The 16,473-nt window shown below is 39.2% G+C and overlaps 1 long non-coding RNA gene across 1 annotated transcript; it reads right to left on the bottom strand.

Moving 5' to 3' along the window:
- Window positions 1-10,667: 10,667 nt before the first annotated feature.
- On the bottom strand, window positions 10,668-16,131 carry LOC137163671 (uncharacterized). The gene is made up of 3 exons (XR_010922774.1): window positions 15,974-16,131; window positions 14,179-14,319; window positions 10,668-11,125 (listed from the first exon to the last, which is right to left on the bottom strand). It is a non-coding gene; the product is annotated as an uncharacterized lncRNA (long non-coding RNA).
- Window positions 16,132-16,473: the final 342 nt, after the last annotated feature.

The following is a 16,473-nucleotide window of genomic DNA, read 5'->3' as shown; positions in this document are numbered from 1 at the left end:
AAAATATACTGAAAGCCCCAAAATGTATGAAGTTTTTTCAAAGACTGGAAATAATCTTCCTGTGATGGCACAGGTAAAGGAATAATATGTTCTGTGTATGCTTTATGTTACAGTGTATTTTGATAGAGATTTGCGGTTGAACTCAAAGAGGGAATTTCTCTTATGAGTTAGGCCCGAGTTTTATTTTGTTTAAAATAAAAATGAGTAAATAAATAAATACAAGAGGAGTTTAGTCCCCATTACTCCTCCCCCCCAAATCCCAGCTGTAAAACATATTTGTTTGGCTTTTGTTGAGTTTATGTTCTTGGGCAACTATGAAGATTTAAACAGAATTTCTAGTTTTGGTTCAATAGGAATTTAAAGTTGAGCTTTAGCAATTGCTATGCCAATTCAAACTTTTACTTTCTCCTAAAAAGCAAGACCCAGGAATGTTTTACTTTCCTGGTTTAAATTTTTCATTAAAAAGTAAAAGTTTAAATTGGCAGAGAAACTGCTGTTTAAGCTGCTAGCACATCAACATCAGAGAGATGGCTTTTTGAGCCCTTGATAATGGGCCAGGTACTGTACTGTATATACCAAAAAATAGAAGAAGAAGAAGAAGATCATATGGTGGGAGAGTCAGTTTTATTTAGTCTTTGTTGCCCTAATAGATCTAACTAACATAAATAAATAAATAAATATCAAGTGCCTCCTAAATCCATAACCAGCAGAGATCCAGCATGTGTCAATATTGCACTAGGTAGGCATCCCAAAAAATGGTGGAATATAACAGCACAGCCCTGTTTGATGATATGATTGGCATACATTTTTGAACAAATGGCCCTCATAGCTGACTTAAAGCTCTGCTTCTTATGAGCGATGCTCGTAAGTGAAATAATTACGTTCAGCATTACACCATTTAGCCCTCTTAAAAATTATAGCACCAGGGTCCTGATGTTGTAGTTTGGCATTTTGACTGCAAGAACTGAGATTTCACATTTAATGGCTCAGCCACTTTGAATCCTTTCCACCTAAAACTTGGCAAGCATCATTGTCTGTCCAGATGACTTTTTTTAATGGTTTAAAATTCATTAGGCCTTTTCTAGTTGTACAGTGGCCAAAAATTAGTTCGGAGCTGGTTTTAGACATTTTTTAAACTGGTTCTCATTATAAAAATGATTCTGTTAAAAATATACATCACTGATTTTTGTAGGCTATTGTCCTTGGTATTTTGAAACAAATAAACAAACAAACAATCAAACAAACATTTTAAAGGCACCCAAGGACTTAATGGTGAAAATCAAATATTAGATCTTGGGACAAGTGAATTCTCAAACAGATTTTAACAGTTTTATCTTACCTGTTAAATACAGATGACTGGAGTGATCAAAAGAAATGGGAATTAATAGGATTAAAAAACTGAAGTTTTTTTATTGCACTGCAGAGCATCAGCTTTGCTTTTGCTTTGGATTACATTTCTATAGGGCAAGGAAGGAGCTCTTTGAACGGGAATTCTGCATGACAGTTGGGAGGTTTGGTTCTGAAGTCAGTTATCTCTAATCATTCTTGCACAGTAGAAATGGCCCAATCTGAAAAAGATTCAGACCTTCATCAACCTGCTAGATAATATGCCACGGCAGGAAGCCAGAAACACCTACTTACTTGCTGTCCTGTGCATCAGGTAAATCACTTCAACACATCTGCCAAGCACAGCAGAATAACCCTGTATACAGACTCAAAACATGAAGGGATTTTGATAGGCTGGAATTCAGGATGTGACCCTACTCCTACAAAGTCAGTAGCAATCCTCTCATTGATTTCAAGTGGAGCATGATTAGGCCATAAATAAGAACCTATTTCTGAAAAGCCCCATATATTGTTACTTCAGTGTCCCAAATGCATAAGAAAGACAATTTCAGCCCAAAGACAATTTATAATGCCAGGGTCATCATCTCTTTTCACTTGCCAGGGCCCCTTAGCTTTACTGCAACATGTTTAATAACACCATTGCAGATTCCAATGTTGGGGCCCCCTCCTACTTGGATTTAAAAGGGATAGGGATTATAATGCAATGATCTGGTTCAGACCATTACGCCATAGTTTTAGCATCATGCTAGGAGCTCCCGCTGCTCCTGGGCTTAATGAAGTTTGAACTTATTATATGGTTCAGCACAATTTTTGGAAGATCACCAATAAATGTGGGAGGTTTGAAGTTGATACAAGGGGCTTGTTTGATACAAGGGGCTTGTTTGCCAGGATTTGAATCTCTGGAAAAAAGCTCACTGCAGGCCCATATCTTTTCTTCTCATTAGACATAAAATAGCTATGCTTATAGCAGCATTTGCTGGTGATGGCAGCTTGTGACAGAGCTCTTTCCTTCCAGCAATTCTTAGAGCAGAGATTATCCAGCAATGACTGTAGGTGTGTATCCACTTAACAGTGCTTTACTGCTATGTAAAACAGCATTCAAGAAGGGGCACTTGACTTTAGCAGTTTTTAAAATGAGATATCCACCTATTCAGTAACAATTGCATACTAAACCTTTCTAGGTCTTATTTCATTTTGAATTATGATATAAAGATATTATCCTGAAATGCAAAAAACATGTGTACCTGCATACAACTGCTTGTTCTATTTTTCAGGCTAACAGCTCAGCTGTAACATTTGTGCATTAGCTAAATAACATCTCAAGGGGAGATGGAGATAGAACCTTGATGTCTACTGATTGTACATGTGTGAGTTTGTGCTCTCAAAGGATGGTCCTTAAAAAATTCCCTGCTGGAAGCTATTGTGCATATTGTAAAAAGACCGTTGCTAAGTGCCAATTGAGCTAGTACTGTATACTTGCCATTTTAAAAGAAGATTTCATACCACTTGATTATGTTAAATAGAAATGTTTGAAATTTAAACTGAATTACATCAAAATGCCACAGTAGTTATATGTCTAAAGAGCTGCTGCTACTCTCTCCCATAACTAATGTCAATCCCTTCTAGTAGATGGTTTTATATGAAACTGTGACAGAGTATATTACTGGAGAAGTTTAGAGATCCTTGATATAAAGAAGTCATAAATGCACACTACAGTAGAACCCAACCCAGTGTTTATATTGATATGCAAAAAAACCTTTACATTTAAGGTTCTGCCTTTAGCCAAAAAGAGACAATGGCTTTTAACCTTCCTGGTTGTGATTAGGTTTTACAGGATCCTCCAGACCTCTCTCTCTCTTCTCTCTCTCTCTCTCTCTTTGGATATATATATATATATAAAGAAATTTATGACAATCCAACCTGGTGAACACATTTATTAAAAAATAATCCAGATCTTCCCTCAAAATCAATTCACCAACAATAGAAAGAAATGAAACCATCAGGGAATACCTGATTAGTCTAAAGAAGTCCAGTAGTAACCCCAGGTTCAGTCATTACTGAGATGAAAAGTGAATAAATATAGTATCAAGGGTTGGGAAAAATAGTGAGACAAAAAAGAGAGGGGATTGAAGCCCACTCTGAAAGCATGGCATATGTCTGGTATTCTTAGATCAACTGCTGATGGCATTATATAGATACAACGAAATATTGATAGCCATCCTTGATATGTTACGTACTATGCCTCAAAAATCGGAGACAGATTCATTGCTGTGTTACTCCAGTTTTATATCAATATATTTTCATTGATTTAAACTGAACCATACCTGCAAAAAACTCAAGTGTCACACTGAAGAACCAGGCCCAATGCAATCAAGAGGTTGCAATCTCTGTCTTGTTTGGAATGAAACATTTCATTTCAGCAACTCCAGTAGCATGGAAAATATGTGGGTTTTAAACAACAAAACTGCAAGCAATCATTAATTAACCAAGAATTAACTTGCTGGTTAGTTTATTGCAAGGGAAGGCCGATGCATAGCCATGTCTTGGATTGTGTTCTGGAGAATGGAAGACACATCCTCATCTTCTGCAGATGAGAATTCCACAGTTGGGTACTCACCAACAGAAATGTCTTGTACCCAGCTCCAGAGAGCTTCGTAATGGACACACAATTTCTTTGTTCCTTTAAACATTTGTATTCTTGGTATGGTATGCAGATCGAGGCTGATAGCAGGTCTAACCTATGGAGACTACTCAAGAATAGGACAAAGACCTTGACTCTGGTATTGAATGGGGAGCCAGTGCAGTGCATAAAGCACCAGAAAGACATGCTAGCATCCACTTGTTCTGTTCTGCAGGCTGACACAGTGTTATAAATCAATTGCAGTTTACAGGTGATTCTAGGTCAGTCCTAGCGTGAGAGAGAGCACATTACAGTAGTTCTCTGCAGTGCTCATGGTCAGATTCAGGCAAAGCGCACATAAGGCTTGTCTTCACTGCATCATTAGTTTGAGTTACAATTTAAGTTTTGTCCCTAACCCAGCTCCCAATCAACACAAAAATCTCTAGCTCAAGTGAATGGTGCTTTCAGGCCAACCTATTTGTACCAGCGCGGAAGTGGGTTGAAACTCAAGTACTGTTGATGCTGGAGCTAGTAATGCAGTGGAGGCGCAGCAGCTTGAGTTTCGACAACTCAACGCTGTGCTTCTAATCAAACCGCCCCGTCTCGCGTTGGTGTTGTTTTGCTGTGTGGTCACTGTCACTCGAGCTAGGCTAGATCCCATGGAGTAACTCCAGTGTAATTAACTCAGGCTAATTGTTGCTTCCTCAGAGTATCTAAAGCCTCAGATAGGGGTTTTCTATGGTTTCAGTTCAGTTCAATTGCAGCCTGGAACATAGGATTTGCAATAAGGATCAGACTTTTTGTTCTTAAGCCATGCTTGAATGTCATGTTTATCTAAACTTTTTACAACTCTGGCTTTAGTTATTGTTTCAATTAATGTATTTGGTACTCAAGAAAAGGACAGTGGTCTCTAATACCCAGAATCAGCCCTTGAACCCTTTTTTTAATAACATGTGCTGTCCTCCAGTCCTATGGTATAGTAGTTGATTTTAAAGAGAGACTGCATCTTTTTCTTATCAGCTCACCTCACCCATTCATAAATAAAGCTGCAGAGCTGTGAGAATAATGGATTTTTTGGTTGGCTGACAAATATGAAAAGTTAGAGAGAAAATTGTTTTGGGTAAAACTGAAAATGAAACTTTTCAAAATTTTCAGCTAATCAAAAAGTGGAAAAAATGTTGTTTCGGGTCAAACAAAACCTTTTGCCTCATCAAAATTGAAATATCTAATTTGAATTTCAACCATTTAAAAATGTTTCAGTGTCACCAAAGCTGCATTTTTCAATCTCCTGCCCACCAAAAAAAGAAATGTTCAGATGAAACCTTTCTCTCAGCTCTCTTCATAAGCTCTTTCAGAACTTTTGGGTGATTAGCATCCAGTTCTGATGACTTAAAAAATGGAGGTCTGGACTAGGAGTTCCCACAACTATCTCCTGATGATGACTAATATAAAAAAAATTATTTAAATTCTCTGACATGTTTTTCTCACCTTAATTGCTGCCTTTACTGTAAGTTAGAAACAATGTAGTCACGGTGGCCATATCAGTGTCCATAAAACAAGGTGCACTGTATGTGCTAGTCAGAGGTGGAAAGGGACATTTCTGGCCACGACTGCAAAATGGTCTTCCAGGCATGGAGTTGAGCTCAGTGTGACACCAAAGCTGTTCAGCACTCTGAAAATCATTGAGTACATGCTCTTGATTGGGGTGAGAGAGGCAGCAATCATGATTTCTGCTAGATTTGCAAAGTGCTAAATCCTCATTCCCACCAGCATAACCTCACTCTCATTTAGGTTTAGTGTAAATGCTGTATCACTATAATAAAGCTATATATGGCATATATAAGCATGGACTAAGGAATCATCATATACATGAATAAGAGAGTGCTGAATATGTGGGGAAGTCATGTACCTTCTGTTACACCACACATTCATTCATTGGAATATTTAAAAATGTGTAGATTTAAAATAATAAAGAAAATCCTTTTTTTACATTTTGCCTTCAGTTTTTATGCTGAATTTTATTGCAACATACTTTTTAAATATCAGTCATTTTAGTATTCATTTTTTATCAAATTATAATCCTTTATCACTTAATAATAGAGGAGCAGAAGCTTTTTAAGCACATAACAACTGTGACAATTTGATGGCATTCAGTTTGAGTAATAATTTTATTAAATAATATATTTCTTTTTAAAAATACCATTTATTAAAACATTATCCACAATTTGGGCAGAATGGTAAAGAAAATGTCATCTTAAAACACCAACCCTCCCCCCGTCACTGAAAGCACAGCACAGTCACAACATGCTACAATAAGTGTTGGCATGCATTTGGAACGTAGGATGATTCTATCAATAGATTATTACAGTATTAGCTTGTAGATGTGAACACAACAATTCAGGACTAAATTCTAACCCTTGAAATACACCTGTACACCCCACTGAGTTTTATGCGCTTTAGTGGATTTAACCAAGGGAAGAATTTGGCTAACAGTATTTCTGTATGCATAGTGTGAGAACATACACGTATGATGTCGACCAAAGCACCGGCAAACCTACACAGGCAAATGTCACTTCATTGGAGAGACAGTCAGTTCAGATAAATCAATGGGACACTGTTCCTGACTTCTTCCATGGAGAAAATCTACTTTCAACCCATAAAAGAAGAATTCAAAGGAAATTCCACAAGTTGAAACTTTGTGAAGTCACCACTCCCCTATGCAAGTTATGCCCACGTAGAACAGGAATGGAACACCAAATATAAGCAATTAAAATTATAGTTCTGCATTGGCCTGCAAGGAGATGAGGTAAAATAAAGAGGATTTGGGCACCATACTACACATGGAACGAGACACTGCAAGTGAGGACCTCTCTCTGTCCCCTGTGGAAAGCTTTGAATCATGATGTCATTCCTGGCCACCTGCTATGCTACAATGTAGGATCCCAGGCTCAGCTGTCTAAGATAGCTACCCACCTATATGACCCCATCACAGTGGATTTGAGACACACCTCAGTATTTAAAAATGGCTATAACAATAACAATATTTTTCTCTTTCTTCCTAGCCCATAGGAGAAATAGCTTGATTTTTGTTGTGGATTTGTGTCTGAGTGGGTGTTTGCATGTGTGTCCTCTGTATTTGAGAATGTTTGCATGTGTACAAAGTATTGAGGGAAAGCTAAGCTGAAGACTTGAGTTTTGCACTTAGTTCCATAGTCTAGCCCCAGCTCCTGGGAAAGTTCTGTCCCCCACACCCATGAGTTCTCTCTTTCTTGACACTTTATTTCAGTGGGATGTAGTTGTTGAGGAAGGCCATCGTGGTGGAGGTTGATCACAGATAGCCATGGCCAATCTCATGGAGATCTTGAAAATCATGAATTGGACACTATATTCAGTATACAGGGATGTTGTGTTCATGACTACCTCTGATGCTGAGCAGAAGATTGTACTAGTTGGAACATTCTCAGGGTGTGTTTTTCTATATTCAATGAGTTGCAAGAATCAAACCTCAAGTTCACAAGTGGAGGGGGTTCAGAGAAGAGCCACAAGAATGACTAAAGGATTAGAAAACATGCCTTATAGTGTTAGACTCAAAGAGCTCTCTCTATTCAGTTAAACAAAAAAGAAAGTTAAGAGGTGACTTGATTACACTCTATAAGTATATACTGGGGAACAACTATTTAATAACAGGCTTTTCAATCTAGCAGAGAAAAGCATAACATGATCCAATGTCTGAAAGTTGAAGGTAGACAAATTTATACTTTTTTCCATCTGAACAGTAAACACCATTGTAACACTTTACCAAGGTGGAGGTGCTCATCACGGACAATTTTAAAATCAATATTGGCAATTTTGCTAAATTCTTCTGGGAAAGTTCTATGGGCCTGTGTTAATACAGGCGGTTGGAATAGCTTGGCACAATGGACCCCTTTGGCCTTGGAATCTATGCACCTATGGGCCAGTACAGTCAGATCTGTGTCTGTCAGCTCTGTGTCTGATAGGGCAGTTGCTGGCCAGTCAAAGCTGGGAGCAGATTTTGCTGCAAAGGCAAGAAGGGAGGAAAGATATGGGGAGAGAAAAGGGTGTCTGTTGGGAGACCTCGGTGTGTCTGATCCTTGCCCTCAAACTCCAGCACACAGTAGCAGCTATGGGTAAAAATAGCTGCTACTGTGAAATTACAGGAGTAATTGGATCCATGCACCTGAAGCAGCTAGTGGTAAGCAATATGGGAAGTGCCATCCATACAGTCATAGATTTTGTGGCCAGAAGGGGGCATTATGAGCATCTAGTCTTTCCTCCTACCTAGCACAGGCCATAGTATCTCAACCAATTCCTGCATCCCTCAGTAACTCATAGATGAACGAGAGCATATGCTTTAGAAAGCGATCCAATCTTAACTTAAATATTTCAGTTGATGTGAGAATCCACCACAAAGAACTTTCACCTCTGCCAGGGAGTTTTTGCCAGATTCAAGCCTGGGAACTCTCATGTCCTAAATGAGAGTCAGATCTCTAGACAATGCAGCTGCCTAGCACCAGCTCAGGTGAATATATTTGCCTTTCATTTAGGTGTAAATCCCTCCATTTTTGTCTGGTGCAATAGTAGACCCTAGCTGTACATATGTATGTGCTGGTTCCCCAGAAACCACTGGGAAATATTCTGTCTTAAATGTTCACAAGGATGCCATTGAGAAATTCTGCAGTTTATTAAATTCTAAAATGGTTATTGTGATGCCCAATCAACAGCTTAAAATCTATCTATTCATGGCTGAACATAATCAGGATGGTTTTACAAGTTACAAAGTCCTTTTTGGGGAAAATAACTTACCTCCTACTAAGCCTAACACCTTTTTTTCAAGTTATCATAATTTGGAATAACCATGGAAGTTTTAATTATCTTTCATAATATTCATTTCTAAAGCTTTAGGTTCTGATTCAGACAAGCGTTTAAGCATATTGTAGACTCCATTCCTATTCAGGAAAGCACTTAAGCAAATATTTCAGGGCTTTCCTAAATAGGGCTGCTTTCCTGAATTGGGACCTTAAAAATCTTATATTTAGTGTCGTGTCATGAGCAGCATGCATACTCTTACATGTACCCAGAAGAATTCTGCATAAACAGGTCACCTTGAGAAATTCCAGCTTTGTGTGTCAAAGAGTTAAGATGAATTTCTGTGTTTTGTTTATTCCCAAAGTATGTGTTCCATGATGACGTTTTCATTTTTCCATATGTCTCTCCTGAAGGATTTCACCACAGGAATTTTGTTGTAGCTATCCTTAATATTTCTCAAATGTACAGCAAAATGCTTTAAGGTATGGTATATTCATTTCCTGCACATGATACAGCACACTGAACACAGTTCTTTTAGTGGTGTGTGTGAATATTTATGAACGACAAATGCTATGGGTCCAAGAATCTATACCTGACCTGGAGTTCTGGCAATAATTAGATCAGTGCTTCTCTCAGCCAGTCTCTGGAATTAAAATGTCTTTACATCTCTGCAGCAACAAAGGAAGAACACAGGATTACAATAGATTTTAACAAGTAGGAGCTAACTTTGCATTATTTTCCATTCTTCTCTTAGTCTTTGTAATGCGGATGGAACCATGCTGTGCCATTCAGTTCTGGATACTAGAACACGAGACTGATACACTAGAATTTGAATGTCTCATATTCTATATTATATCATAGTTGTGCTTTACTTCTTTCACCTCTCAGTATTTTGCATTTTGATAGGCAAGTGCCACTTCACCTCTAACAACATTTGTTGACCTTTAACACAGTGGGTAATTTTAGTGTTTTATTCATTCTGACAGTCTGTGGTGTCCTGGAAAAGGCAGAGTCTATATGAAGTAAAAAGCATAAGACCATGCACAAGCAAACTGTAGTGATTAGATCATAGACTAGTCAAGGCTCTTGGGCCAAATTCAGAGGTGATGGATGTGTAATGTGTATCTTACAGCCCTTCAACTAGAATCCTTTAATTTATTTATACTTATTCATAAATTAATATTAGCTGGTGTAATTTACAATCTGTAAAGTACAAGAAGGTGTAAATTAAAATAGTGCCCACCCTACTTTAGCTCATACCAGATGGGTAAGGTAATATCTTTTATTGGACCAACTTCTGCTGGTGGAAGGTACCAGCCTTCATGCTTCACACAGCTCTTCTTTATGTCTGAAGAAGGTAACTGGACTGTGCAAGACAAAGTGAGACAGCTTGTTAAGCATATGGCAATCGCACATGTTGTAGGAGACCCCTTAAAATGAAGGTGGTTTTAAGTGTGTTAAGGTGTTGCGATCCATCCGTGCCTAGGGTAGACCACCTGAAAATGCCAAAGTCAAGGCAGGCGGCAAAAGGAGAGTAAATTCTCCCAGCACTGGTGGGTAACACTGAAGTTAGACTTCCCAACCAACCACAAACAGTGCTTCTGATTCCCCACACTGCTTATCAAGAACAAAACACAATATACACAGCCCTCTTTACTGCATTTCCGTCTCAGGCTCCCAATCAGCGACTAGATCCAGTAAAGAGATAAGTTATTTAAAACTCTATGCTCTTTACCAGAAAGGTTCTCCTGATCCCAAAGGATCAGCCACAGTACCAGATCAATATAAGTTTGCATCTTACCCAAAATACCATGCCAGCCAACCCTTTAGTAACTAAAACTAAAGCTTTATTATAAAAGAAACAAACTATAAGATAAATGTTAAATGATTAAAGCAATCACATACGTATAAATGTCCATCTATATCAGGTTCTCTGTAGAACTGTGGAGTTTGCAGGCTTGTACAGTTCCTCTTGTGTACAGCCAGTATCTAGAGGGGTCTCAGTCCTTTGTTTCACAGCTTCAGCTGTAGATGAGTAGTTGATCCAGAGGTAGGTGAAGGCTGAAGACTGACTGAAGACAATATGGATGTGGTGCGGCTGCCTTTTATAATGGATTGCCATGTGGCTTGTTTCAAACATAAGCCTTCAGCACATGGCATGAAAAAAGCCTCCTCAGAGTGAGAAAGTCCCCTGTTCATAGTGCATGTTCTTACATGTCCTTGTGACTCATCAGGTGTAGCTCTGTCTTCTCTCCATGGGCCCAATGTACCTGTGAGTTTCTTTAATGAGCCATTAAGCATCCATTCTGTCTGAAGTGTCACCCAGAAACACTGCACAAGTTGAAATAAAGATATCCCTTACATATTTATAACCTACATTGCAAATATGACACACACACATAAACAATTTCATCATACTTAGCAAATTATAAAATTCTTAACGATACCTACCGTGGCATATCTCATATGAATCATTGTAATTTTGACATACTGATGTTAAATAACATATAAATGGTCCCCCTAATCCAGCCAGCATCACAGGTATGTAGCCCAGACTTTCTCTTTGGATCATATGCTGTGTTATCTGACTGCTTGGCTGTAGATTGGGATGTGTAGGGTGGTTACTGGATCAGTGAAGGTAAGTGTGGTATTCTGTAGGTTTCTTGTATATAGCGGTCTATAGGGTTCCATTGCTGAAGCTGATTGTGGTATTCATGAAGTTGAAGATGCTGCAGAAGTATTTTAGAAGGTTTGATGGATGGATGGTGATGGTAGAAGCTGTGATGGAAATCCAGGAGGCAGTTTAGGTCATTTGTCCAGAGGATGAAAATGTCAATGTATATCAGCAAAAACAACGAGAGTTCTGTGGCACTTTAAAGACTAACACATTTAATATTTGTAGACGTAAGCTTTCAGATGAAGTAAAGAAAAGAGCTGAAATCTCTCAAAAGCTTATGTCTACAAATATTAAATGTGTTAGTCTTTAAAGTGCCACAGAAATCTTGTTGTTTTTGCTGTATACAGACTAACACGGCTACCCCTCTGGAACTAATGTATATCAGGTTTATCATGGGTTTCGTGGTGCATTTTCCTAGAAACTCTTCCTCGAGGTGGCCCATGAAGAGGTTGGCACACTGGGGGAGACATCCTAGTACACACGAGAGTGTTCCGTGGTTTGGACAAAGTGTTTGTTGTTAAATTTAAAGTTATGAGTGATCCTGAAATTGATGATTTTGGCAATGTGTTTGCAGTGGATTTCTGAGAGTAGTTCATTCGCTTGTAGATACTTGAAGCGGGCAGCGATGCCATCATGGTGAGGGACGTGGTGCATAGGGAGGCGACATCTATAGTGGCAAGACACTTTCTTCCAGTTCCCTGGCTTATAAATTACTCTAATTCAGACTCCCTTGCACACCCGTAGCATTACTGGAAATTAGGAGAGTATGAGTAAATGTAAAGGAGTCTAATTTACACTATTTTACATATCACCTCTGAATTAGACCCACATTTTCTGGTCCTGCCTCTGCCACTGACTCACTGTGTATCTTTAAGCAAGTCTGTTTGGTCAGCATTTTGAAATACGATTGCCTAAGGTTACATGCACAACAAATACATTTTAGACACTCAGCCCTAATAAATGAGACTACTTGTGTGAGAAAGAGATCACGGATTTGGCTCTAAATAGAGGTTACTAAAATCTTTGGGCTCACTGTGTGATTTCTGAGAGTCTTTCAGTGATGAACCCATATTCATTAGATGAGTGGTACCCAGACTTTTCCTGTTGTCTTCCCCCCTGCCCCTTTAACTGCACAATTGGCTGTGCAGAGGAGTTTGGGCTGAAGGTGGAGCTGGGGGCTGAACTGGGGATGTGGGAGGTGCTGGGACTAGAGGCACAGCTGGTCTGAGCATAGAGACGGAATGAGGGCAGAGCTGAGCTGGGGGATGAAGCAGAGCTGCCGCTGGGGGCAGAGTGGCGCTGGGATCGGAGCTGGGCTGGGGGTGGAGTGGCACTGGGTGGGACTCCCTTGCCATCCCCTGTGGGTGCTGGCTCAGGCCCCTTTGGGGACCACTACACTAGATATTGCTGTAGATCTCTTGGCTCTTTAGTAGCTGCCTCTGCTACTGGCTTTGGTTAGGCCAGAAGACATAAAGAAGCTGCAGCTTATTACAGCTCCATTACGGCTATTACACTTGTAGTTATTGACACTGCTGCTTGGGGCACTGACCTTTGCTAGTGCTGCAACTTTTATCATGACTGAACAGCATCGGCCCTGGCTTTTATCTCTGCTCTTTCCTTCCTTCTTTGTTTCTCTCTCCCTCATTTGGCCATTATCACTCAATTTGCCCTTGCAGGATCCAGCCCCACTCCAGGTTCTTTGTATTCTCTCTTCCCATGTTGTGTGCATTATTTTTATTACCAAGAAAATGTCCTGCTTTCAGACTTTGTTGCAGGGGCACAGCACATGCTGATTTTGATACTTTAAATATGATTTTTCATCATTGCTATGAGTGTTTTTCCATACGTGCTAAAAGACACTCATCCCCTAATGAATGTCCTTCCGTGTCCCCACTCTTCCCATTAGGAATCTAAACGTTGCTAACACCTCTTGGGCAAAATTCAGCCAGTGTCTCCATATCAAGACAAGTGGAATTTACTCCATACCCTGCAACTGTTCCATTTTCCTCTCATTGAAACACAGGTTTCTGGTTGCTTTATTTAATTTAGTGTCAGCTTTTCTGGCCAAATTGTGCCAGCTGTCTGGTATGTGGAAAATGTTTGCACAACTTTAATACAAGATACTTCATGTGTGTATATCTGACCTTCGGTAAATCACAGAACTGCTTTTAGAGAAATACTCAGTGAAATGTGATTAGCTAGTCCTAAACTATGGCAACATATAGTAAAATATCTAGCATATTGATATAAGAATAGCAAAATCTCATCACTTACATTACTATTATTTGCATATTCATATGATCCTCCCTACAGGCATCAACACAAGAACACTCTCTTAAATGATCATTCAGTGGAACATGAAAACAAATATCTAGAACTAAGAGCAGAGATTTCTGATGAACTACTCCCCTCTTCACTTGGCATAACACTCTTTACTCCTGGGGTGGCAGCACTGGCCTATAGCTGCCCCTCCTCCTGGGTTGGTGTGGTGAGAGTGCCCTCTCCTGTGTCAATCTTCTTTAGTCAATATCTACTGGTGTAACTCTCTTGAAAATTTCTCTCAGTCTTGGACAGGTTCAGTCATAATACGGCATGTCTTCCTGGGCAAGACATCCCCAACCTTTGCTCCTGAATTCTCATCTGTGGATTACAACAAGCACACACTTTGTTATTGGCATCAAGCAGAGTATAATACTGTTTTTCATACCTGAGGTGTGGCTTAGTTTGGTTTCTGATTCTTCAGTGGGTTGAAATGTCTCCAGAATAGATCAGTCTACTGCGATACAGAAGTCTGGCACACGTGGTCTGGAAGACTGCTGATATTCTATGATGGACTGGATCCTCATTGCTTATTGAAATAAAGAGAAATATATACTGTAAGAAACTCATTTATGTATTTTATGTTCCTTAAAGTCCACAGGACAAATTCAGAGATAAGTCTAGGAGACTAAGTCAGTGCAACATACCTTTTCCAGACTTCACAATGTGTATGCCACACTAGGCTCCCTCTGGACTGTCTACCCACTTACCAACGTGTAATTTTTCTCTTGCCCTTCCCACTTACACACCAACACTAAATTTAACCCACTGAGTTGAGCAAATTTAAGGGAGTCTCTACTGGTGTACCATTGCCATGGGCTAGAAGAGAGAAAGTTAGGAAGAAAAACAAGTAACAGGTTGTATGAATGTCCAAGGTAAAGAAGGCACACTTCTTACTTTAATATACACCTTGTTCTAACTTCTTATCCTTTAACTTATTTACATCCATTTACCAATCTGTAAGCATGTCTAATGTAGTCTAGTTGAATCTAAGAAAGACTAACCTAAACATCATCTTACATATCACCTCTGAATTTGGCCCATCAGATCAAGTCACCAGTAATCACAGATGGCCTTTTTAGCCATTCAAGCCCTGAAATAACAAGGATCATGACACCAAGTCATGGATAGGGTATTTTGTTCAAGGAAATAGTCATCCTGATTCATAAGGTATAAGGCCAGAAGGAACCATTGTAATCATCTAGGCTGACCTGCTGTACAACACAGGTCATAGAACTTCGCTGAATTAATTCCTGTTTGAACCAGAGTGTATCTTTTAGAAAAACATCCTATCTTGATTTTAAAATTTCGAGTGATGGAAAATCCACCACAACCCTTGGTAGGCTGTTGCAATGGTTAATCACTGTTTAAAATATGCACCTTATTTCTAATCTGAAATCTTCCAGCTTCACGCTTTGACATTAGCAATGACTGGGAGACAGAGGACACTTACAGGACAACGGTGCAACTCCCTATACTTGGGAGAGCTGCTCTCTCTTTCTCTTCCAAGGTGAGCATCCTTGGGGAGCGTCTACATCCCTAAAACTGGAATAATTACTTTCACCAGCTCCTTACTCTTACCTAGGAGGAGGGTTTGTTTTGGAGTGCTCCTTATCAAGTTTTACAGGACAGAAGTTGTGATAAGTGCTAAATAGCCCCCTTTTTCCCCATGGTGGATGGCGCAGTCAGAGAAAGTCCCAAGGAGTAGTTGCTTTGGGTTGCACCTCCTATTAGTTTGTTTCCCAGCTGATATGCAGAAGAACTTTCCTCTGACATGACAACCCTGACAGAGGGAGTCACTGAACAGGCTCATAAGTCTCTCAATATCATTCTCATGAGCCCAGTGGCAATGACTGGTGACCCCATAATGCCTGAATAAGCATATGAATGCAGAAGTATTTCCTTGAATCAAGAGCAGCCTCAGAAGTGTGGCCAGCAACCACAGAGTCTAATGTGGGCTGGGATCTTCAATGGCAAACAATAGTGAAAGTCAGTCATGATAACAGAATTGTCAAGACACAAATTTCCTGTATAACAATTATTTTTTTAAAAGTCAGTAAAAGTTATGGGTATCAATACTATCTTATTATAATGAGAATAAATCATAGAAAACTTCTGACAAAGTAATGGTTCTGTGAACGAGTGAATAAAACTCTAACACACTAGTGATTCTCTCTTCATACCTCATCCAGCATGGTGCTGACTTCACAGACAGTTGTTTGTGCTCAGCACCTCCTAGTTGGCATTCAGCGCCCTCCTTGATCAGACTGTAGCAGGTGTAACTGGTGCAAAACAATAACTGATAAAAGAATAGTTTCAAGAGGAAAGTTCAGATTTTAGGTGAGACAGATTTGTGTGTGTGTAAGAGCATGCATGTCTTCTAAACTTATTTTTTAAAATGCTATTAACTCTCAATCTACTCAAGCAAGGCTTTTTGTAAATCAAGAATTCCAACCTTTTTATTTTTCCAGAAATTAGTTTTTCATAAGAATGGGAGCATGCATTTTTATCTGAATTTAGACACTTCATAAAAGTTATCCTAAAAAGAGAATCTACAGGAAAGCCAATCAGCCAAGTTTTACAAAATACATTGTAAGAAAGCATAAACATATACATATATATATTTTAAACTTCCAGACCCTGAAAACATATTGAAATTAAAGATATTTAACATCCCTTATAT

This window comes from Emydura macquarii, unplaced genomic scaffold, assembly GCF_026122565.2.
Source record: "Emydura macquarii macquarii isolate MOO-44397 ecotype Brisbane River unplaced genomic scaffold, CSIRO-AGI_Emac_v2 contig_2636, whole genome shotgun sequence".
Classification (NCBI taxonomy): Eukaryota; Metazoa; Chordata; order Testudines; family Chelidae; genus Emydura; species Emydura macquarii.
Note: the sequence above shows the minus strand (reverse complement) of the source record. Positions and strands in the feature narration are given on the sequence as shown.